At 36.6% G+C, this 25611-nt stretch overlaps 1 protein-coding gene and 1 pseudogene across 2 annotated transcripts in view; both read right to left on the minus strand.

Annotated features, from left to right (window-relative positions):
* The window catches only part of Ncam2 (neural cell adhesion molecule 2), a 410880-nt gene that overhangs the window by 276377 nt on the left and 108892 nt on the right, over positions 1-25611 (minus strand). The gene's annotated exons all lie outside the window — the stretch shown is intronic.
* LOC114685261 lies at positions 16497-19802 on the minus strand (annotated as a pseudogene).

The following is a 25611-nucleotide window of genomic DNA, read 5'->3' on the forward strand; positions in this document are numbered from 1 at the left end:
GGTTCCCAGCACCCAGACCATGGGTCACCACCACCTCCAACTCCATCATTAGGGGAAATATCACCTTCTTCTGGCCTCAATATGCACCTGTGCACTGTTGGCATACACACACAGATTCTCATACATGCACATAATTTACAATTAAAAATGAATCTTAGAGACTATAACTTAATTTTTAGTGAGTTAAAAAATCTATAGTTGCCGAGATTTATGTTAATGCAATGAATAGATAGTAAGCAAGTCTATAAGAGGACCAATGGAGAGACATCAATCAAACTCTTATGAGAAGATATGCAATCATCAACATCCATTGGTCAGATATTTTCCATTATCTTTGTTAGGAAATAAGCTAACACTGTGCATTGTATGTGACTCTGCATATATTTGTAGCTGCATTTTCTGTGAGAAAATATTCCCCTATTAATATAAACATAGCTGTGCTTCTCTCACTCATTTTGTTATTACTACAAATTATATCTTTTAGGAATTATACTTGGTAACATCAAATATATCTGTAATGCTTAAACATGATTAAAAAGTTGGAAGAACTTCAAATCATGATGACAATAAATATCTGGGCATGTCTGCAAGGATTTTCTAGCTTGTGGTAAGTGAAGAGGGAAGATCAAGCTAAATGGGAATGGGTTGGGGTCCTGGACCTAATATAAAAAAACAGATGTGGAGCAGAAAAGCATCATTCATTTCTCTCTGCTTCTGCAGCAACAAGACTAGCTGCTTCAAGATGCAGCCACCATGCTTCCCCAAAAGGATGCCTGGATTCAGGTCACGTGAGCCAAAGTTGACTTTACTACTTTAAGTTGCTTTTTTCATATGCAAGATATGTAACTCATACACATATCTACCATGAAGCCATACTTGTATTTATCTACCAGTCTCTCCACTCTTGACTTCTATAGTTACCATTTTGATATGAAACACATGGACATCGATAAACACACCACTTTCTTTGGTTTACCAAATACATTTTTGCTTGTCTAACCATTCCAAATTTATACTGTCCTACATACACTCCATATATCTAGCCTAGTCAATAATTATTATGAAATGACTTGATGTCAAAGTGATGCTTTAGTGAGTGTATTATTGTGCACTTGATAGCATTTAGGCATGTTGAAATACATTATTTGATTTAAATTCACATACTGATGATTTGTAATTGATCTTTTTTTTTTTTTCTGTTCACCACAGGTTTGGTTTGGTTTTTACAATCAGAGGCAGAAGTAATGCAGAATGATCATGCCACACCAGCAGGTTCATTTTTATCTTGTCTCCTGCATGAGAGAATTGATGGAGCTCAAATATAAGCTGGAATGATCTCTGAATATTTTAAATATTGAGTCAAGGGCAAGAAGCAGAGATTGTCAAATGCTACAGTCTCCCAGTGAGAACATAACTAAAGTTAGAAAGATCATCTCAACAGGCAGAAATAAGAATTATGCTGACACTTCCACATATATAAAAAATCTGCACTTATTAATAAATAGGTTTGAACCATTTTGTATTGATTTCCCAAAACTATTTTTTAGCATCTGAGCCAGCTTCTTATGCAATGAAAATATTTTTAAAAACATCAAAAATATTTCTAGGTTTTAATGAAAAAAATCAGCACCTAATTAAATTTCAAAATAATTCAACCAAATTAAAGCATATTTTCAATATGATTACTGTAAGTGATCTCATCAAAAACTGTATGTATGTAAAATGTACTTCATTTAATATTTTTAAATAAAGATGCCCATGTATATAATACAATAAAGCTAACACAATACTTATTCATGTAAAGAAGTCTCAAAAACCTAAAAAGTAAAACTTAGTATGGCACTCAGAATGCTGTGCTGGGTCTTTGCAGGTCACCAAATCAGCCTCTTGTAAGGAATTTACAATGAAGAAGAAAGAACCTATCAGATTAGACACATACGATTTCACCACTATCACTAGGTTTGTGTAGTAAGCCTTATATGCAAGCCAAATTGCCCCAATAGGGATACACAGAAGACTACAGTTTAGAATGCATAAAAAATTAACGAGGTAGCACTGACCATTGTGAGGGCTGGCAGGTCAAATTTCCTAGTGGAAAAGTAAAACGCTTTGAATTAAAAGTTGAATTAATATTTTATTTTTCATCAAAACATGCATACATTTTCAATTTCCAAATTGTCAACCCCAATTCAGCCAAGTCTTGTAAAGTAGTCAGGTTTTCTTTTACAGCTTTCAACTTCAACAACTTTTGTTGATTTTTCTCCTTCAAATTCAGTTCGCTATTCAAATTGCTGCAACATTTCATATTATTTTGTGTATATACATTATTTATTTTGTGAACAATTCAATTATGGATAGAATATTTTAGTGGAAAACATCCATATGGTTGACTATGAGAGTTTTCCTTGCGACAACCATAGGACACAGTGATAGGAATTACATGATGCTAGAAACATAAATCCAAGAGGATCTGGAATTTTTGCAAAGTTCTGAATGAATCAAAATGACAGTATAGTTTTAATCCAGATGGAAAAATAGTGTTTAGTAAAGCCTTCGAGCAAACAATATCATTAGAGAGAGAGAGAGAGAGAGAGAGAGAGAGAGAGAGAGAGAGAGAAAGTGGTTGGGCTTTTATTGCTGATCATAAGGTTGTAAATCGTTCCAGACAGCAGTTTTCATCTAACAACTAAAAACCAGAAAGAATTATTTTTTTTTAAACAACAAAACAAAACTACTTCACATCTGGAAAGATGCAATACAGAACACTGATCCCAGCCAGGCAGTGGTGGCACACACCTTTAATCCCAGCACTCAGGAGGCAGAGGCAGGCAAATCTCTGTGAGTTCGAGGCAGCCTGGGCTGCAGAGTGAGCTTCAGGACAGGCTCCAAAGCTACACAGAGAAACCCTGTCTCCTCAAAAAACAAAAACAAAACAAACAAACAAAAAACACTGATCCCTGCAGAAATGAGAAAGTTGAATGAGAACTGAGATCACTGTGAAGTTCTGCCTGGAGCCCTTACCTGAAGGCAAGGGCAGAGCAGTATTAGAATAGAGTGGATCAAGAAGATCTGCACAGAAGGAAGGGAGGGAGGGATCAAAGAAGGGAGGGAGGGAGGAAGAAGGGAGGGAGGGAGGAAGAAGGGAGGGAGAGAGGAAGGAAGGAAGGAAGGAAGGAAGGAAGGAAGGAAGGAAGGAAGGAAGGAAGGAAGGAAGGAAGGAAGATCCCCAAGGGCTGCATATGGATCTCTTTGACTCCTTAGGTGAATATTTTGCCACTTGTAGAGAAGGGCAAACTACTTGTGAGTGGGGAGCTCAACAGCCACCAGGACTCACAGGCGGACAAATCTCTGAGTTCCATCCTAATAAATTTGGTTTCCATCAGAGAAACTGGCACACTCTGTGTGGACTCTCAGAAACGATGGTTTTCATGTGAGTCTAATCTTAATCTGGAATGCCCATTCTTCAAAGGGGATTTAAGCACATTGATTTGTTGTTGAAATAAAATGATTTATATCTCAACGAAACCCACACACTTTAAAGAACAGCACTAGCATCTAAAAACTGAATAGAGCAAACAAAAAACAGTAAACACAACACAAAGAATAGACTAATAATGAAGGACCATGGTTGTGTAACCTGTAAGAAACAAAAAAGCATTTTTAAATAACCAGATATGAGAATAAAACAAAATAAAATAGAGTTGCACACATGTTCAAGGATGCAATTGAAAATATTAGTTAGGATAAAGACAAAAGACAAGCCTTACAAAGACCAAACTGCAACATCAAATCCGTAAATATATAGTTAAAATTATTTATTCATTAGCTATGCATAAGGGGTGTTTCAGCCTTCTTTATATTGCTGTGATAAAGATCAATGTCAATTGTAAATAAAGAAGGAAAGAGTTTAGTTGGCTTACTCATCATGATCACAGTTAACCAATGAGGAAAGGAATCGAAGGTGAGAATCAGGGCTGGAATCTGGGTGCAGGGACCATGGCAGAATGCTGCTTACTGATTTGCTCCCTATGGCTCTTTCAATATTTTTATCACTCACAGGACCACCTGACAGGGTGGCACTATAATCATTAATTAACAAAATGACTCACAGGAGATAGAAAAGTTACAGCTCTGAAGTTAGGATCACTGGTCGCCATTCCAGCACCAACATGATGGTTCATAACCATTGTCCTGGAGATTTGCTGCCCACTTATAGATATTATGGACACCAGATACTCATTTACCACACAGACTTACATGCTGGCAAAACAATCAAACATAGAAAAATAAAATTAAATATTTTAAAAAGAAATATCAAAAAAAAAAAAAACAACTTTCCTACAAGCAATTTGATGGAGGCTTTTCTTCAGTTGAGGTTCCCTCATCCTAGACAAGTCTAATTTGTGTCAAGTTGCTAAAATCAAACCAACACAGGAAGATTACAAGAAAAAGAACAACTAATGAATGGCAAAGTATGATAATAAAAACATCCCAACTTAGGGAGAATAAGGCAAAGAAGTAAACAAATACAAGCAAAATAATCCTAGTAAATAATCAGTGACTGCAGTCAGCTAAATGTACAAGAAATTATACTATCCAGAAAAAAAGGCACAAAAAAACAGCAGGATCTACCTAGGCACAAAGTAAAACACACCTGTTGCAAATATAAGGTAGGGAATCTCAGGAGATTTGGAGAAAAACATCACCTTATGAATAATGGAACAGACAATGAAGAGCGTTGCACCAAAATAATGAAACCCAGAAAAATGTGAAATACATTTTTAAAAATAAGTGTAACACTAGAAGCATTTATTTGACTCTATGCATTATGAAAATGAGTACTTGAACTTTGAGGGCACATGCTTTGTCAATTTCTGGGGAAAGCAGTGGGAAGGAATACAGTGTATATAGAATCAAAGTACATAGTATACATGTATGAGATTCTCAACGAATAAGTAAAATACATTTTTAAAACACAGGAAAATCCTTTATAATTACGAAAATAGGCTGCACAAGCAATAATCGTCACATATCAGAGAAGAATGTATTAGCAACAGGAACCAAGATTATTACAACATAATTAGGAATTAACTAGCTTCAAGAGCATAGAAAAGAAACTAAGGAGAAAGCCACACAGTATGTGTATATGTGACTAAACAATTTAAAGGAAAAAAACTTTTTGGAAAGAGACAAATACATTCAATTATGATACAATTTTAAGAGATTTCACTGAGCAAACAAAACAAATGAATTAAAATAATTAAGTACACAGCATATACGAGTGACACTATTAACACATCTAATAATCACTAGTACGTTATAATCAACATTGGTGAATAGATTTTCTTTACTACATACATATCATTTTAATTGATACATACTAATTATATTTAATTATATGGTGCACCCTGGCACTTCAACAGATTAATACCAGTACAATTATTGCATCAGGGTACCTGGCATATCTAGTTCCATATGTGTGTTTTCCCTTGTGTATGAACATTCAAACTTCCTTACGAACTCAACCATGCTGAGCATTGGCGTTTATTCCTCTTGTTCAGCTGAGGGACTCTGTACCCATTAAGAATCCTCTCTAATTCCCCTCCTTTGTGTCCTTCACATGGTGTAAAGATTGGTAGTCTCTTCTCTGCTGACATTAACGTTTTAATTTCCAAATTACACTGTGGTTGCCTGAACAATAGCTTCATAATGACAACATCTGTTAAAAAGACAACGGGTTATCTCACAGGGACCACATCCTAGATGGAAAATTAGAGGCAATCAGTGACTGCTAAGAAGGAGAGGACATACCTTCCCTAGGGATGAAAGGATGAGACCCTTGAAAGGTTATCTAATTGTAAGGGGTCAGCCTTAAACACATATATGTCAAACTAAAACTTGGCAGTACACACACATACACACACTCAAACACACAGAAACACACACACACACACATATATTTGATTATATATTGATTAATATTTGTTGGTAATAATATTGCCCAATATTACTTGTTAATATTTAACAATAATTATACATAGATACTTCTGCAATATGATAAGCAATATCTGATTTTTGTGTATTAATTTTATATATAAAATCTGACCATCTATAAATAAGAAAATTTATACTTTTTTCCTTTTATATGAGTAACTTCTTTCTCTCTTTTTCCTTTCTTATTGTTCTACATAAGACTTCAAGACTCAGGGATTCACCTCTAGGAAAGAAGGTAAAATGAATATCAGAGGTGTGTAGATAATTGGTGTAGTGAAAGAGCTTTTTGACATACATGGCAGAACAGTTGCAACATACAGACACAGTGTCTGAATCTCCATGCACACAACTTGCACAAGCCCAAGCCAATCTCAGTCCCAGCATCTGTGGCAGGGGTGAGGGATTAACGAAGTAACACTCCTAGGTGAAGATATAGGCAACTATGGCTTTTGAGAGCAGGTAGTTTAGGTTTCGTTGTGTTTTGTTTTTGTTGTGTTTTGTTTTGGATTCGAGAATGAAGAAGCTATATATGCTGTAGTAGAAGGCCACACACCCATGCACATACAGGTAACACTACGAGGACTCAGTGGATATTAAACTAAAAAAAAAAAAAAAAAAAAAAAAAAAAAAAAAAAAAAAAAAAAAAAAAAGACAGAATAAGAAGTTGGAAGGGAAAAGTGATCAAGTAGGAAAGAAATTCAATGGGAGGGAATGAGGATGGACTTGATCCAAACATAGTAGAGGAATATATAAATGTTAAATAAAAATATTTTTAAATAGTTTTTCTTTCTTTTTTTTAAAAACATTTATTTATTTATTATGTATACAGAAGAGGGTGCCAGATCTCATTATAGATGGTTGTGAGCCACCATGTGGGTGCTGGGAATTGAACTCAGGACCTCTGGAAGAGCAGTCGGTGCTCTTAACCTTTGAGCCATCTCTCCAACCCCTAAATAAAATGTTTTTAAAGCAACAAAAAATGAGTATCTATGATATGCCTAAATCTTGCATAGTGTTTAGTGATGAAAGCATGAATTCTTTTACAATATATTTAGAAAGAATATAAAATATATCATTTTTAATATATTTGCACCTTCAGTTGGAACAAGGTCATATGATCCTTAAATATATACAGGCAAAATTTATTAAATGTTCGTGCAAAAATGATATATATTTTTAAAAAATAAACATATTGCCAGTAAGGACCTAACATAATGAATACTGGGTGAGATATATTTCTTTAAAGTAACAGCGTTTCTCATTGAAGAATTGTTTGCAGATTAAGAAATAAATTCAGTTGAACATTTATGCAAAACTTAAATATCACATAAGCATATGGGAAGTCCAAGAGAGATTCTCAGAACAATTAATAACTATGACAAGTTAGGTAATTGAGAATAATTTTCACTGCAGCTACTATATGGCTTACCACAAAGGGAAGAGCTTCAAGATTCTTTTCCTCTTGTAAAGATACTAAAGAAATTTAAATATTAAATTCTATACTTGTTGGAATTGCTTTCTAGTTAAGCAAAGTACATATTGTTGCCTATGAATGTGTTTTTTAAATTGCCAATTGGTCTTTATCTTACTGTTTCTAGCTGAAGTTATATTAACTAGGTTTAGTTAACAAAATAGATTCCAGTTGTGCACATACATGGCCTCTTAATCTAGGGGATTTGGAAAAATTATGATTCTGTATAACATAGTAATTAAGTTTAAATAGGAAATGCATGGCGATATTTATAGAATTAGACAATAAATAAAATGTACACGTTATAAATATAAATGTAAGAATTTCCTTAGAATGTATCTGTACTAATGGAAATTATGCAAGATTATTGACCTGTATTTGTATATCACATATACATTATTGGAATGTATTTGTATGTACATTTGCTGCCCATTAATAAACTATATACATATTTATGTTCTGATGATACATAACTTTTATCTCTCTAGATAATCTTGACTATGAACTTCAAACTGTCTTCTTATATGCAATATTTAATCTCCACTGTTTCAGGTCTAAACATTTTCTCAGAAGAAAAAGATGAAATTTCATGTCCTGAAAGTAATCCCTATTTGAGGGCATTGCTTAATGAATGAAGAGCAAAGAAAATACAATAAATATCAGGACATATCCTAATGTTAAATTAAAGATGTTATACATCTGGAAGTAGTTTATACTCCCTAGGTGTATTTTTTAAACTGTAATACTTTAAAAGCATTGTATATTCTAAAATATTAACTTTTAAAATATTTGTAGTACCTTATTGTGATAAAACCATCCAATTCACATCCTCAATTTATCCATTATTACTTTTGGAGTGTTCAGAAATATATGGGCCTCTTTTGCCAAGTTTCCAGGAAGAATTGCTGTTTAATGATGCTGCTGTCTTTACTGTTGACATTTCAGCTCCTGTGAGAAGACCTACTGGCTGGCCTGTTCCCCTCAGGCAAATTAACTCAACCTTATCAATATTTTACCATGCTCCTTAAGTACAATGCTTTTGATAAATGTACAGACTGCACTGGATCCATTGCCTGCTTTTCTTACAAGGCTGGTAAGTCCCTTGACTGACAAATATGCAATGAGTTTCTGAGATTTTAAACTTCTTCAGGATAAATCTTTAATTCATGGCTTATCTGTACTGGCTTTATTGAACATCTACGATTTCTTCTAGTAATCCTTACCAGCTTCTCTTTTGTTTCATATTGTTGTTTGTAGCATATAAATGTTTAAACTACAATAAAATTCTGCAGAACAGTAATGAGTTATAGCTCATATATTACCTAGCAAACACACATTCATTTGCCATGAGTAGCTAATATTTTCATAAACATTTAATTCTTCATAAGTCACATTGCATAACATAATGGAGAAAATAAAACACATGAGGACTGTTCCCATCTTTGTGATTACTAACATAAATTTCAGTGAATTGCCAATAAATATTGCATTTCAAATTATTCAATTTTAAATTAACTAAATCATAACCAATATGCTTAAAATGCTGCACATAATGCAGGACACCCAGACACATCATCTTATCTACCTGCCTATCAGCCATCCTGCTACTGCAAATGGAAAAAAAAAACAAATTATTAAAACCCTCAAAAACTTAATCTTTACTGAGACATTTGGATGGATATTACTCTTCTACCTATCAATCATCTATCATTTACCTATCTATCTATATTTCTACCATTTATCATTTATCTATCTTATATATAGCTTTCTGTTTACCTGTTACTATTAACTATCTACCTGTCTATCTGTCTGTCTATCTATCTATCTATCTATCTATCTATCTATCTATCCATCCATCTATCATCTATTAAATATTTATCATCTATCCATCTATCATTTTTATCAATGAATATGGATATACTTATCCTTGGTCATTAATTTGTCTATTGTATCTGTGGCTATGTTTCCTGATTTTTTTTTAGAAGGGAGGCTCTGTCTGGTAACAACATATATTTTCTTGGCCCAGATTGTAAAAACAAAATATGATTTTTCCCTTAAAATTCACTTTGAATGAGAGGCAGGATACCTAAAATTTAAGTCTGGGCCATCTTAATATGATAAATGTCATGGAAAAAAGTAAAATCAACTTGAGCTATATTCAAGCAAGTTAACAAGAGACACAGTGCTATAAGTAATACATAAATAAAATAGAAAAATTTGACATCTTTAAGGAGAATATATACATGTAATTATATGTATATATATATATATATATTACACATTTGTTGTATACATGGTGTTTTTACTGAAGTTATCTTCAGGCATGTGCTGTGGGATGTCTTTCTGTATGCTGTGAATATGTGTTGCTCTGAGTGATTTATAGATGAAGTTGTTTGGCCTATGTCAAGTCAGGTTATAACTAGGAGGGAAATTGAGAGACAGACAGGAAGAAGAAAGGCAGAGGCAGAGGAGACACCATCCTGCTGTCCAGGGAGCAGCACATAATAGCATACAGGTAAAGCCACGGAACATGTAGCGACATATAGATTAATAGAAATGAGATGAGTTTAGCTATGAGAGCTAGCTAGCAAGAAGCTTGAGCCATAGGCCATAGCCATACAGTTAGCAATTAATATAAGCCTCTGTGTGTTTATTTGGGTCTGAGTGGCTAGGGGACTGGGCAGGACACAGGAAAGCTTCCAGCTACAAGCATGTGTATCATGTATATTTTTTCTAATCTTTCCCCAGTCCTAGTGGTCTAACTTATCATTCCACAAAACACTCTCTATTTTCTTATTTTTTAAGATTAGAGTTTTTATATGAGAGAAAAGATGCAATATCTGTCTTTTGCTGAAAGATCCTATTTCCCTCACCATTACTATATCGTGTTTTATTCATTTTCCTTAAATTATATACTTCCCTTCTTCTCAATGACCAAACAGAATTCCACTGTAGATTTAAACCACATTTTCTTTACACATCCATCTTCTGATAGATATCTGGAATGATTTCACACATATCTGAGCAGAATATTACTACATCAGACTTTGTTTGCAAGCATCTTGGTGTCATTCTGATTGGGTTTTGGTAGATTTCTACCCAAGAGTGTTAGAGCTAAGTAACAGGGAAGTTATACTTTAAGCATCTTTTTTAAACCTTCAAAGTCGAAGTGATTTAATAAAGAGAAGATAGTAATCTGGTTATAATCTATTCTATACAGTTGTATCTAATATTAATCAGAATTAAATTTATTCATTACTAACTGATGAAATTTCTAGGGAAGTAAATCTATTTGTAAAACAGCAAGGGAAGAAGAAACATAAAATATTTGCCCTCATTTTTAAATAAGCACTATCATATTATGTATCTGATGAGAGGTTTTTCTTTACATAAGTTTCTGTTAAGAAATGAAAAAAAAATATGTGTTTTAAATACCATTTCCAACTTGTGGGGGAGGGGCTTACTGTATTTATCTTGTCAATAGTCACTAACAGTTAACAATGTCATTAAGGAATATACTGGACAAATTGTGCCCTTGGATGAAAGAAAAATGAACAAGAAATAAAATGTTTAAAACTGCACAAAATTAAGCTATGCAAAATGAAAAAAATAATCTGTACTATAAAACATAAAGTATAATTTCTGCAAAACAGAATTGCAAAAAATTAGCAAAAGTAGAGGAAGGTGTTTCTTTTTGGAGACAATACTTCTCTTTTAGTGTGGGAAATGTCTGGCTCTCAGACTGTAGAAACATGGTTGGCTTTGCCATATATATATATATATATATATATATATATATATAGAGAGAGAGAGAGAGAGAGAGGGGGGGGGGAGAGTTAAGAGAATATACATTTTTAATCAGAATTAAATTGGAAAAAATCTTTTCCTTCAGTGATTTTTCTGATTCCTAAGGATTTTATCTTTAAATTTCAATAACAATCATCCATGAAAAATAATTTTAGAATAAGTTATGTGGCACTCATAGATTTTTTTCCATATTTCTTCAAAATTATGAGAAGAATGTATATTAAACATCTACCTGTGAAGCATGTTGCACAAATTTATGAGCAGATGATATGGCTAGAAGATCATGATAAGGTTCATGCTGAAGAAAGTTTGATAATTTTAGATGAACTTTTAAAAATTATTCACATTAGAATATTTATTGTTATACACCTGATTTGTTAACATCAGTTGTATAATTTACTGAAGACAAAAGGTTCTGATCATAGCTTCCATGAAACCACAGACCTTTATTGAGGTTATCTAGTGCTGAATGACTTACTGCACCCAAAGGCCCTGGTGCAAGATTTCAATGGTTCTTGGGAAATCATAAAACAGAAATGTTTAGTTTCAGGGCTGGGAATGTAATACCTTTCCTTTATATCAATCCCTAAAAAGGTTTATATCTCAAATAATATCTATTTTTCAACACATTTTAGTTTTTACTTATTTTGTGTTATCTAAAATTGAAACCAGCACTACTGCTTAAATAATTCCTAGGTTCCAGAGTCCCTCATTATCCTCATCACTGAGGAAATTATACAATGTTCATGAAAAATATTTTTTAGTACAACAAATGTTAACTTCATGTTTCCAGCAATGATAATTTTAAATGGGTGTATTTGAAAATACATTTAAATTATTTATATCAGATGCATAAGTTTTAAATGCTATGTTATCAAATAGAGATTAATAAAAAAGGAGTTTATTATTTTTCCATATAGATGAAACATTTCTACATTAGTATGCCAAATATTTGGATATGACTATGACTATAGGGCTGCAACAACATATTCCATTAATTTGTAAATGGATCTTAATTTTCTTCTCCTGAAACAAGTGTTTTTGATAATTATGCCCAACTTCTTGAGCAGAATCTGAGAATAAGGGACATCTGCACATCTCCATTAGTGCTCCCATAATTCTATACTACATTACCACTGACTTCAATGTTTAACAAGAAATTGAAATGCAGTCTCTTATAGTTTTAGAGCTAAAAGCCCAAAATCATCCAGGGAGAGCTGTGGGCAGCTTCCAGCATTCCAAGGTTTGTAGCTGATCTTGTTGCAATTTCCATCTCAGAAGTGATGTGACCTCCTCTTCTGCCTCTCAAAAGAGCTACTTCTTACAATATTTGGCATACACCAGTAAAGCAATATCCTTTCTTCTTTAGGATATACTTAGATCAACTGCATGGAAACTTTTCCTAAAAATAGTTACTAAGAAACTCAGAACATTAAGAAGTGTTTATGCGTTGTGAGGAGGCCATCATTTTTCTAAATACTTTGCATGTCTATTCTTTATTGTTTATGTATCTTAACATGAACAAAGTGATTAATGGAAAATAATGAAAAAATACAACAGTTATGGAAATGTAGAGATAATTTACTTTATCAAATTTAGCCACAGAAATGTCAAAATAGAACCTAGATTACTAAAGTTCCTTATCTAAATGCCACACTATATATATTCAACCCTAGTTGGACTATATATAAAACTTACTTTAATGTATTTTATTTTATACTCTAGTGTTTATAGGAAAAAACACATTTAGTAAAGATGGACTGTTTCATTGTTTTCCATTGATTTCATTGAAAGAAGACCAAAATTTGTGTAAATAAAATTCTGTCAACCTTCCTGGAGATTTTAAAAGTCCTCAATAGCATGTGAAAAGATTTAAGTCTTTTTCTTATGTTGTCCATGAAACAGAAACTGAGTTGTCAGTCAAGGGATGCAAGCACCATCATTGAATGAATTAGATAACCGAAAAGGAAGATTCTAATTTTATGTGCAGCTTAAGACTCATGAACCATCTCTATGATTGTCCCTTGTAAACTCCAAACATAGGACATGGATTGTAGAGAAGACACGTTAAGAACGTGTACTGAGCTCTATTACCACATTTTCGTTTTGTTTCTATTTCTGCTATCTGATCACCTTTTGAAAATTTTCCAGTGACGTTATACCGGGTCAGAAAGAAGGCTACTAAGATCTGAAATCGTGCATCCCCATCTTCCTCTAATATTTGAGGAAGAAAACTAAACTTGTTCACATTTTGGAAACATTCAGGAACTGAACTGTCTCTGTGGTGATTTGAATGAGAATGGTCCTCCATGGACTCAAGTGCTTGAGTGCTTAGTCATTAGGGAGTGTCCCTGCTTGAGAAGGATCAGGAGATATGGCCTTGTTGGAGTTAGAGTAGTTGTGGCTTTGCTGAAGATAGTGTATACCTGCAGGTGGGTATTGAGGATTTAAAAACCCAAGCGAGGCTCCATCCGACAGCTTGCTTCTCTCTGTCTCTGTCTGTCTCTGTCTCTCTGTCTCTCTGTCTCTCTCTCTCTCTCTTGATCCCTCTGCCTGAGGATCAAGCTGTACCTCTCAGCTCCAGTTCCCTTTGTCTTCTTGCATGCTACCATACTCCATACCATGATGATCATGGACTAAATCTCAGAAACTGTGAGCAAGCCCCAAATTGAATACTTTATTTCATGAGCATGGCCATTGTCATGGTTTCTGTTCACAGTAAATAGATCAGTGACTGAGAAAGTCTCCAAGGTAAGACAAAGAAGGATATTTGAAAGGCTGTGTGTGATCAGAGCTTGAAAATGAGACAGAAGTTTGACTTTCTGAGTTCTAGAGACTCATACAAGGAGATGGTAAGAAGCTGTTGCAGCAGGTAATCTGTGGTGAAATGATTCTACAAATATCTTTGACAAACACACTAGCCCCAAATTCAGCTTTCCAAATCCATGTTAAAACCTCAACCCAGTAAAATTAATAAAAAAGGAATTCATCATGGCTGTGCTAAGAGTCTGTTCTGAAGAAAAGAATTGAAAACTGTCTCAAAGATTATACTCTGCACATAGAAGAAACTCAAACTCTCACTTCTGCTGTAAACATTTTCTAAGTTATCTGGGGTGCCACAAAAGTTTCTCATCTGAGTTAAAATATTTTGTAAGCATTTTAATTTACAGACATTTTAGAAGGTGTTCTCTATCATGAAATGTCATAATGTACAAAAAAATCTTTTAAACTTTGGTTTGCAAATAAAGTCTTTGAAGTATGACAAGTTTTATATGATATTATGCCATAAGTAACCACATTTTTCTGTAATATCCACAGTACAGTTTTCTGTTTTAAAATTCACAAAAATGGCTGATGTGTTAGCTGCATTTTAAAATGTATTCATAGAAATATATTTGCTATATATTTTTTCTGAAATTTTAGTTATCTATTCAATAATAGCTTTTAATATCCTAGATATAAAATTAGGAATAATTGGAGAATAAAAATAATTACAGTTATATTTCAAAGCAAAATGTAAATACTCTAATTGATGTTTACTGTCAACAGAAGTTATAATCACTTGAAAGATGGACTTTGGTCACATATCTGGAGCACTATCTCAACTGAGGCTGGAATAATCAGGTTGGCTGTGGGTGGGACCTGGTTGTATAAGTGAAGAAACCAGCTGGGCAGTAGCAGTAGTATTAAATCATTGGTATCTAATCCTGACTGTGGGTCTAATGCAGCCAGATCTCCTAAGCTCCACGATGGACTATAACCTATTTTAAGTTGCTTTATTCAGGATATTTTATTACAGTAACACTAAAGGAAATGAAGACACCATATGAAACAGTTTAGGAGGAATGTCATATATTTTCAAATATAAGAGAAGAGAGAAGAGAGATGCTGAAATCTTATTTCTCATGTTGCCTCATCTCCACAAATGTTCTATTAACCCTGAAGTTTGAGAACTCAGGAAAATGGGAATGTGAATAACTGTTGAGCTAGAATAAAGAATTACTTTTGAATATTTTATGCACTAAAAGATATTACTATAGGGAGAGATGTTGGTAGACAATGTACACAGATGTGTAGCTCCTTAATTGATACCCAGAACACCTCAAAAAGCATGCTTGAAAACAGTATTTTTCCTAATCACTACTAATTAATAAATTACTAAAAGGTAGTATTTTTCCTAATTACTACTAATATATTTTAGAAGTGGCAGGAGAACACAAAAGATATTTTATCTTCAGCTATGATTCTTAAAATCATTAATATGTAAGTTGGAAAACCTTTAAAATCTTAAAGAAAATGAAGTCTGGTAAAGGAAATATCATCTCATGTGACTCATGGACTACATTACTTTTCAAAATAATTATTTTCAGCTTGTTAACAGAACAGATGATTATGTTGACAAAACATGGATAATAATCTGGAGTCCACAAATTTGTCATGGTATAAAGGATTTCAATCCATTCCAGACCCTAAGGGTTTCAATATAGTTAAACTCTAAGAAAATGTCATGCCAAAAATTATAGGAATGATTATTTGATGGGATATTAGATCTACAAATATGAAATGCTTTTCAAATAAGTAAGAACAATGACAGCATTTATAATAACAACACTAACAAACAAGATTTTTCCCCAAGACTCAAGAGTATGTGGATCTGCAGCTTTGTTGATGGTTAAGATTTCTAACCCCTACAAAGATGAGTCTGAAAAAAGTCCCAGACTGTCTACCAGTCAAGTATGCAAAGCCTTCCTCAGATATATTGACGAGCCAGCAGAACACAAAGACCATCCAATAAGTAAAATCTGAGGCTCTCAGCCTCAGAATAATAGAGCAAAGGACAATGAAAATCATCAAAATTGAATTCTGGAAAAAAGTTCTCCACCATTAATATTTGAATGTTCCTGCATCTCCTGAGTATAAATTTCAGGTAAGCTGTGCAAACAAATCTACTTCTTTCCCAACAGTAGAATTGGGTCATCCTGTCCCTTCCACAGTTCCTGACTGTAAAAAAATAGTTAATGTATTTTTGGTTTCTTAAGTTTTCAGATCAGAAGATCCAGATTGAAGTAGTAGCCCTGCATTGTGTACTAATGTACTAATTTTGAATATATCTTTATGTAATATTATGTTATACACACACACACACACACACACACACACACACACACACACACACATATATATATATATATATATATATATATATATATATATATATGTTCCTTGGGCATCATAGATTCTTAATGTGATCTTTCTATTGAAGTTCTACTGTTTAAATTAAATAAATTTATATATGTTGTAGTATGAATGTGTTTGTGGACATTCCCTCACCACCAACTGAATGTCTGAAAATCAGAGTTCAATCTGTGGATGTCAATTTCTTCTACTATATAGATCCCAGATATTATACTCAGATCAAGAAGCTTGGCAGCGGGCGCCTTCACCTGCTCAGCCTTCCCACTAGCACTGTGAAAGGGCTCTTTTGTACTTTACTCCAATAAGTTAGGTGATTGCAATTTGGGGGTAGAAGGCAGAATAAATCTAATATTTGATGATTAAACTGTAATCATGTTACTGATTAGAACAGTTTGGAGTATAACTACATATCTTTCCTTTTCAGATATACATGGACTTTATATTTTTCCTGCCTCCTTGATTAGTCACAGGCATATAAATTACTATAGCTAATGAATTAAGAGGAGAGAAGTCATCATCCCTGTTCTGGGCATATGCTTTAAGAGACAGAGCACAATAAAAAACTTTACTTGCTGTCATTGCCAGGCAAATGTTAATATTCCATTTGTGACTCCTGCTTCAGACAGGTCAAGGTCCATGCTTAAAGAACAAGTAATGAATATTTCATGACACAGAAAAGCCAACCATTATTATTTGGAGACTTTTACCACAGCATACCCCAAGGAACTCTGAATAGTTATTTTAATGTCTTTGTGAGTTCAGTTTTCACTTTGAACATTACTCTGTAAAAATGCTGTATTATAAATCAGAAAAGTGTCAAAAAAAACCCAACAAACAACAGTTACATGACAAAAGATGAATGGATCTTTTAATTAAAATATGAGCAAGTAAAATAAGAAACATGATCTATGAAGTCTGATATGATCTACCTTATGAATGCAGATTTAGCATTTTTCCCTCTAGGATAATTTTTTTTTGCTGAAAGTTAATAATATTATACAATATGACAACTAGAAGATAGTTATGAATATTGAGGTTACTGAAAGGATCTACTAGAGGTCACTGATAATGACAAGGGAGAGGACAGGTGACATGTCTTCTGAGTACTTCTCAGTGGCACACTTCAGAATCCAGAGGCCAGAGTCCATGCAGAGGGGAGGGTACTTGCATGGAGATATGAGTCCAGCCATGGGAGGAGTTTTCAGTGTTGCTGATAATTGGAAGTGAATGTGACAAGTTACAATCATCTCCCTAGTTCATTCTGGAGAAGAACATACCTGTCCACTAGGATTCTTTTCAGTATCGAAGAGTCCATCATGTAGTAATCTAGAAGTACCTGGGCAGTCTGAGCAGGGAGGTGGCATAGTCTTTCCAGGTGGTGGTTCACTCTCCATCACTGTCCTCTGAAGTGACTGAGACTCAATGGTCCTCATAGAGGACACCCCATGGGACCTGGGAGTATGCTCCCTCCCTTTTCTCCAGAGAGGCAGGCCTCTCAGAAGGAGGTGTTTGCTTCTCAATGTGAAGTCCCTGGGCCACTGGCAGGAACCAGGAAGTCTACCAATCACCATGCAGTTTGGTAAAGATCATCTTCAGGGGCTGACCAGCAACATGGGCTGACCAGCAACATGGGCGGCCGATGGCTCCTGGGACTGAATACAAGGTCTAGGTGAGACCACAAAGCTGAGACCAGCAGCTCTGCTTTGCATCTATGGTTGGTCAGTGCTGGGTACCTGGGCTTGCAACATTCTTGGTCCTTTGAGCTGCTGCTGCTTTTCTTCCAAGTCTGTTTGCAATCAGCAGGGACTGACTACCTGGGGAGGAAGCCTTGGAAACAGTCCTTGCATTGCTCTCCCCTGGTGTTTTCAAGTAAGTGACCCTTGGTTTCTTTAGGGGATTCTGACTAGGCTGTGTGGGACCCTGGGGAGGTTTCTTGCCTGGGGCCCAGAACCTGACATTGGGGATCTGTCTGACCTTGGGAAGCACAAGATGCTGGCTGGGTTGTATTTTCCCACTGAGTTCCTGGTCTTTGGACTCCATGTGGAACATTTGACCAGTTCCATTCCCTTTGAGGACGGTAATGCAGTATTGCTACCGGATAGCTTTTGATGCAATGGCTCTTCTGAGGCTACCTTTCTGCCATCTTGCCTGAACACTGGCTTAGCAACACCCCTGGCAGCCACGTTCTGATCTTCCCGCTGTCTGGAAGGTAAGATGTTGGAGCCGGCAAAGGAGGGTTTCCAGGACACTTCTGTCTCCCAAGAGAATGTTCGGCAGATAGTACAGTAGTCTGAATTCAGTCTGGCACTGACCTCTTTGTGTTCTCAGGAATGAACACTGGCATCTTTGGGTGAGCCAAGTTTATGTGTTGGTCCCTCTTTGGACTATCCATGGGACATTTCTGGAAAAGAGCCTTCCTCTGCTGCTCATCACACCTGTGCCCAGTGATTTGGCTTGATTGCTTGTCTCTCTCAGCTTGGCTTATGGGCCCTGGTGTCTAGAGACTTTGGGGCCTGTGATGATCCTGGTTCTCTTTCTCCTTCCTGGCTGCCACAGGCTGTGACATTAGGAGCCCATGGCTGCATTTGAAGAGGCATCTCTTGCTCCTAGAGGTGTGGCCAAAGGCCTCACAGTCTCTGCATTTCGCCCTAGGGTTCTCCTCTTCTGATGGGAGGGGGGAAGGCTTCTGTATCATGGGCCCTCTTGGCTTACTCTGGGCTTTCTGGGCTGGAATGACTCTATAGCTTCAAATCGGCATGTGTATCTCCTGACTCATCACTGAGTGTGATTCAGTCAGTGGGAGCTGTTGGCTTGGATTCGCTGAGGGGAGCTGTCTCTCCGTGGTCTATCCAGCAGGTTCTGTGAGCTGTACAATGTGGACCCATACACCAGGCATGAGGCTGCTTTCAGGAGGCTGGCTCAAAGAAGTTGCTTTTCACAGCTGCTTACAAGGTCTGTGATGTCATCTATTATTGATGTCAATCCAATAGGCAGATTGGAAGGAAGAACCGAATCTTGAGGCATGAAGACACACTGTTTAATCCAGATCTTGACAGGGGAAAGCACTCCTCTAAACTGGGCTGTGAGGCTACATGACTTTGTTAGTGGTTATGTGAAGTTCCAGGACCATGGGCAGAGTTTTAAAGGGCGAATTCCACTTCAAATCCAGCAACAGTTTTATATCAGTGCTCAGACCATCTACAGGAAAGTACTCAAACACAGTGAATCAGTAGAGCTGCAGTGGCACACGCCTTTAAGCCCATCACTAGGAAGGCAGAGACAGGTGGATCTCTGTGAATTCAAGGCCAGCCTGGTAGACAGAGTGACTTCTAATACAGGCTCCAAAGCTACACAGAGAAACTTTGTCTCAAAACAAACAAACAAACAAACAAAAAACAAAACAAAACAACAACAAAAACCCCACAAACAAACAAATAAAAAAAAAAAAAACACAGTGAATCAGGACAGGATGTAGACAGCCAATATTTGGGTGGCTGTGTTTTAAACAGACATATCTTTAGATATCCCACATTCTATGTATGGAGAGAAGGTAGAAATCTGTTGGACTAGCCCATACACACCAAAGCATTCATTCTGGTCACCTTGACATCTAACCCTTATCATCTAATCAATCTAATTAGTTTTGTATTGAGATATTCCTCAATCTCAAAATGACCTTCATTCAGTCTGTTTCCTCAGTGTTTATCAATATGGAGGGAACCTGGCATCTAATCAAGTCACCAACCAAGCACATTGACCAAGGAGCTAAGCCCACAAAGAACTCTCTAATTACTGATAGTATCTTTTTGTAGTGCCATCAGCAGGGAACACAGAGTGAGAATCTAGGGCATAGGGGAGACCATGGAGGGGAGTGTGGATACATGGAATAGTCACACACACACACACACACACACACACACACACACACACACACAACAAGATCCACATACACAAGAAACACATACAAACACAGAGAAAGAGAGAGAGAGAAAAAAAAGAGAAAGAGAAAAAAGAGAGAGAGAGAAAGAGAACTTTATTTTTTTTTCAAAAGGGTGGTTGACTTCCACGGGTAAATGTGAGACATGCCAGGGAACTGTAGTTATTCAACTAGAAAATATAGACATATTCTGGAGAAAAAAATATGAGGTATTAAAATCATGATTTGAAAAAAGGAGAAGACTTGTAGAAAATTATGAGGTCAGGAACTAAACAATATGGCAGCAACAACATAGGACTTGAAAGCCATGAAGACAGATGAGAAAATATGTCAACTAATTATGCATGTTTAGAAGGATTAGAAAATGAATGAAGTTATTAGTAATTATCATCAACCTGGTCACAATTCATAAGCCAGGGTTGCCAGGAATTCAGATTGTGGTGCAGACTGGCATGATCCCTTCAACCATCCTCCTACCTCTCTCTCCAAAGAGATAAGATGGGTGTTTAGACAGACAACAATAAGCAAATGCTATTTGTAGCACAAACCTTAAAAAGTCTCATTAATAAAAAATCCAGAGCCAGGTATTGGGGTTAACACTGAAAGATCAGAGAAACAGAATAAGCCACAGTTAACCTTACCTTGCCAACTTCTCAGCCGAACCTGTTTCCTCAGACAGAAAGCCTCCGAGTCCTCATCCAAATTGATCTTAGCTGAACTGCTGCTAAAAGCTAAAAGCTTAAAAAGACTCTAGTTCCTGGTCCTCAGCCTTATATACCTTTCTGTTCCTGCCATCACTTCATGGGATTAAAGACATGTGTCACCACTGTTTCCAGTGTGACTTTGAACTCACAGAGATCCAGACTCTGCCTCTGGTATGGTAGGATTAAAGGCGTGTGCTACCACTCCCTAAACCTATGTTTAATATAGTGGCTGTTCTGTTCTCTGACTCCCAGATAAGTTTATTGGGATGCAAAATATATCAACCACATTTCCCCTTTATTTGTTTAACAATTTATAACAAATATAAGAAAAAGTATATACAATAATTATATACAATATATACAGTCAAGAATTTTAACAATATCTAGTCCATTCACATTTGACAGATTCAGACAAAAAACTCCATTATATATATATTAACAATGTCCAGTCCATTAACATTTGACAAATTCAGACATAAAAAATTCATTACTTATCCTATTTATAACAAGTAGTTCCTTTTGAAAAGTAGATTCAATAATCTACCTTTTTTTTTTTTTTTTTTTGATTTTTCGAGACAGGGTTTCTCTGCGTAGCTTTGCGCCTTTCCTGGGACTCACTTGGTAGCCCAGGCTGGCCTCGAACTCACAGAGATCCGCCTGGCTCTGCTCCGAGTGCTGGGATTAAAGGCGTGTGACACCCCTGCCCGGCAGTATAATCTACCTTTTATATTATCATTAATATTCTCTTTATTTTATTTCTATTTAGCTTCAAAACTCTACCTTTTATCTTGTCAGTTACTTTTGTGTATGTTTCCAGGGTGAGTTCTCCTGTGGCTACACACTGACCTTGAAGATTGCTACTCTACCTGGGCTGGCTTGAGCTGTTGAGCACAATGTCTCCAGGGTGCTGAAGATAGTGATCTCCACAGCCAGCCTGGCTTTCACTCACGGGTGTGTGATATGTCTCATTTGGCAGATTAAGAAGTAGAAAGAGCCTGTCTGTCAAGGTAGCCTCCAGCCATCTAGATTTTGTACACATGGGAGTCTTCCAAATGGGGACAACAGGTACACAGACCCAGACCTGTGGCTGGAGGAAACTAAAACCATAACAAATATGGCCAGGAGAGGATTCTTATGCTAGCAAATGAAGAGAGGAATGAGCATGAAGCAAAAGAGAGCTATTGGACAAGTAAAAATGACTTCAAGTGAGAGCCCAGGAGGAACACAGAGCATGTGTAGTACCCCTGGACTGAGGAAATGATACCAAAATCAGAGCTACCTGAGCTGCTGTTAGTTGTGGGCAAAAACTTACACTTACACTAGCCCTCACCCAGCCCAGTAGGCTCAAGACAGGCAAATCACCGAAGCCTGCTAGCCAGCAAGGAGATCCAAGCTGCTGAGTTTTCCAGTCAGTGTGAAACAGTGTCTCAAGTACATAAGTTATAGAAAAATACAAGCACTTTGTCACTACAGTGAGTGTTGACATGAACAGCTGTAAGGCAAAGGCCAGGGTGGAAAAACTGTAAGATGTGTTTTGTTTTGTTTTTGTTTGATTAATTAAATTTCATTTTAGATCTTTTAATTTCTTTATTATTATTATTTTTTTATTTATTATACATACCCACCACAGTTTCCCCTCCCTCCTCTCCTGTTGTTCCCTCCCTCCCCCGTCTTTCTACACCACTCCAATCCACTCCTCAGAAAGGGTTAGGCCTCCCATGGAAGTCAACAAAGCATGGCATATCAAACTGAGACAGGACCAAAGCTCCTCCCCCCTGCATCCCACCATAGGGAATAGGTTCCAAAAACCAGCTCATGGGCCAGGGACAGATCCTGGTCCCAATGCTAGGGGTCCCACACCCAGACCTAGCTATATAACTGTCACCCACATGCAGAGGGCCTAGGTCAGTTCCATGCTGGCTCCCTAGCTGTTGATCTAGAGTCCATGAGCTCCAACCGATCGGATCAGCTGTCTCTGTGGTTTCCTCCATCATGATTTTGACACCACCACACCCCCAACCCGAACCCCCAAACCCCTGCTTATATGATCCCTCCTCCCGTTCTTCAAGTAGACTTCTGGAGCTCAGCCAAATGCTTGGCTGTGAATCTCTGCATCTGCTCCCATTAGTTACTGGATGAAGGTTCTGTGATAACAATTAGGGGAGTCACCAGTCTGATTATAGAAGGCCAATTCGGCATCCTGTCTACCATTACTAGGAATTTTAGATGAGGTCATCCTTGTAGATTCCTGAGAGTTTCTCTGGCATTAGGTTTCTCCTTAACCCTATAATGGCCCCCTCTATCAAGCTAGCCCCCTGTTTATGTAAGAAATCTCGTCTATTTCCTCTTCCTAGGAAGATCCATGCGTCCCTCTTAGGGTCCTCCTTGTTATCTAGTTAGTTTCTCTAGGGCTGTGGATTGTAGCCTGGTTATCCTTTGCTTTACATCTGCTATCCACTTATGAGTGAGTACATACCATGCTTGTCTTTCTGAGTCTGGGTTATCTCACTCAGGATGATTTTTTTCTAGTTCCATCTATTTGCCTGCATATTTATGCATTTTAAGGGTATATATATATATATATATATATATATATATATATAGCCTATATATATATTTAAATTGTTGAGAAAGCAATCGCCACAAGTTAGAGCAGTGGTTGGTTATACTTCTACCTTAGTACAGACATTTAAAGAAATATAAAATACTGCAATGGTACTTTTCTTGCTTATGTGGTATCTTCATGGTCCACATGAATATTTAAAGATTGGTTGTAGTACAAATTTATGCTCATGTACTTGACCTTGTTTATTTTATATCCTATAATAAAACTGTATTCATAAAAATTGCATTGAGATTTATTTATACTAATAACACAAAAACAAAATTAGTGTTTCTACTATGGAGAAATGTAAAATCTTCACCAAGGTTTATTGGATTTAATAGTGACTTATTTTAATATTCATGGAAATTATGCTAAAATACAAAATTAAGGTATTGGACTTTTTTCTCCCACTCAATATGTGAATATAAATAATTAAACCTGATTTAATAAAACCACAGGAACAGTAACTTTGATAAGGAGAGTCATGCTCCAACCTGTGAAAGGCTGATTTGCATCATAAATAGACATTGAAGTTGCAACTCAATTAAGAAGTCTTCAGCTGAAATGAGAAGTGTCATAGTTAAACATCAGCTGCCAACTTGACAGAAACCTGGAATTACCTGGGAAGAGGGAACTAAATGAATTGCCTACATCAGATTGGTCTGTGGCCATGAGGGTTCCAAACAACTATGGGCATTAACACATTACCATCCCATTCTTAGGCATGTGGGTCTGGGTTACACATATATATGTGTGTGTGTGTGTGTGTGTGTGTGTGTGTGTGTGTGTGTATGTGTGTGTGTGTGGTTATACAAGATAAAAGAGTGCAAGCAGCTAAGCAATGTTGCAATGTTGCTATATAGTTTCTGCTTCAAGTTCTACTCAAAGTTCCATCGTTAGAGCCTATCAATGATGCACTGTGACCTGCAAGATTATGTAAACTTTACTCTGCAAGTTTCTGTTGTCAATGTTTAGTACACCAACAGGAAGCAAACTCGAAAGAGAAATAAGGATTCAGATTGGGGTCCTTGAGTGATGAAATATGACCTTATTGGTTTGGAGAGGGTTGCGGAAGTACTCTGAAATTTGAGCTGTAAAAGGCATTAAATACCCAGATCTTAACAGGTTATTCTGTGGGATTCTGCAAGATAAGAATGATGAAAGAAATGCAGATAGTTGGGCACCTGGCTTGTGAAGTAGAGGAGGAAGTCAAAGACTCTATGTGGATCTTTTGTGATTTTGCTTATTAAGAAACTGTGGATGTGGATCCTGCTAAGATTTACAGGGACAATGGATATTGGTTTGCTGGCCTGATAAATAGCTGTGATTAAGAACAGACTAGACTGTGCAAGGTCCCACACCACAGGCACCAGATTCCCAAAAGCCTGCCCATGCACCAGGGATGGATCCTGATCCCCCTGCCTGGGTGTTCCCCAAACAGTTTGAGCCAAACAACCATCTTCCTTATACAGAGGGCCTAGTACAGTCCCCTGGGGTCTTCACTGCCACTAGTCTACAGTTCATGGGCCTCCAATAGTGTGGCCAATCATCTCTGCACTTCTTCCTGTCATGATCTTGACGTCTGTTGCCTGCAGAATCCCTCCTCTCTCTCATCAATTGGATTCCCAGAGCTCAGCCTGGAGCCTGGCCATGGATCTCTGCATCTGCCTCCATCAGTCACTGGACAAAGGCTCTATGATGATAGTTAGGATACTCTCTAGACTGGTCACCAGAGTAGACCAGTCCAGGCACCTTCTGGACCACTGCCAGCAGTCCAAGGTGGGGTCATCCTTGTGGATTCCTGAGAGCCTCCACAGCACCCTGACTCTTCCTATTCCCATGATGTCTTCATCTATCATGGTATCTTCCTCTCTGCCCTCCCATTCTGTCCCTGTTC

The sequence above is a fragment of the Peromyscus leucopus genome, chromosome 12, assembly GCF_004664715.2.
Source record: "Peromyscus leucopus breed LL Stock chromosome 12, UCI_PerLeu_2.1, whole genome shotgun sequence".
In the NCBI taxonomy this organism is placed as follows: domain Eukaryota; kingdom Metazoa; phylum Chordata; class Mammalia; order Rodentia; family Cricetidae; genus Peromyscus; species Peromyscus leucopus.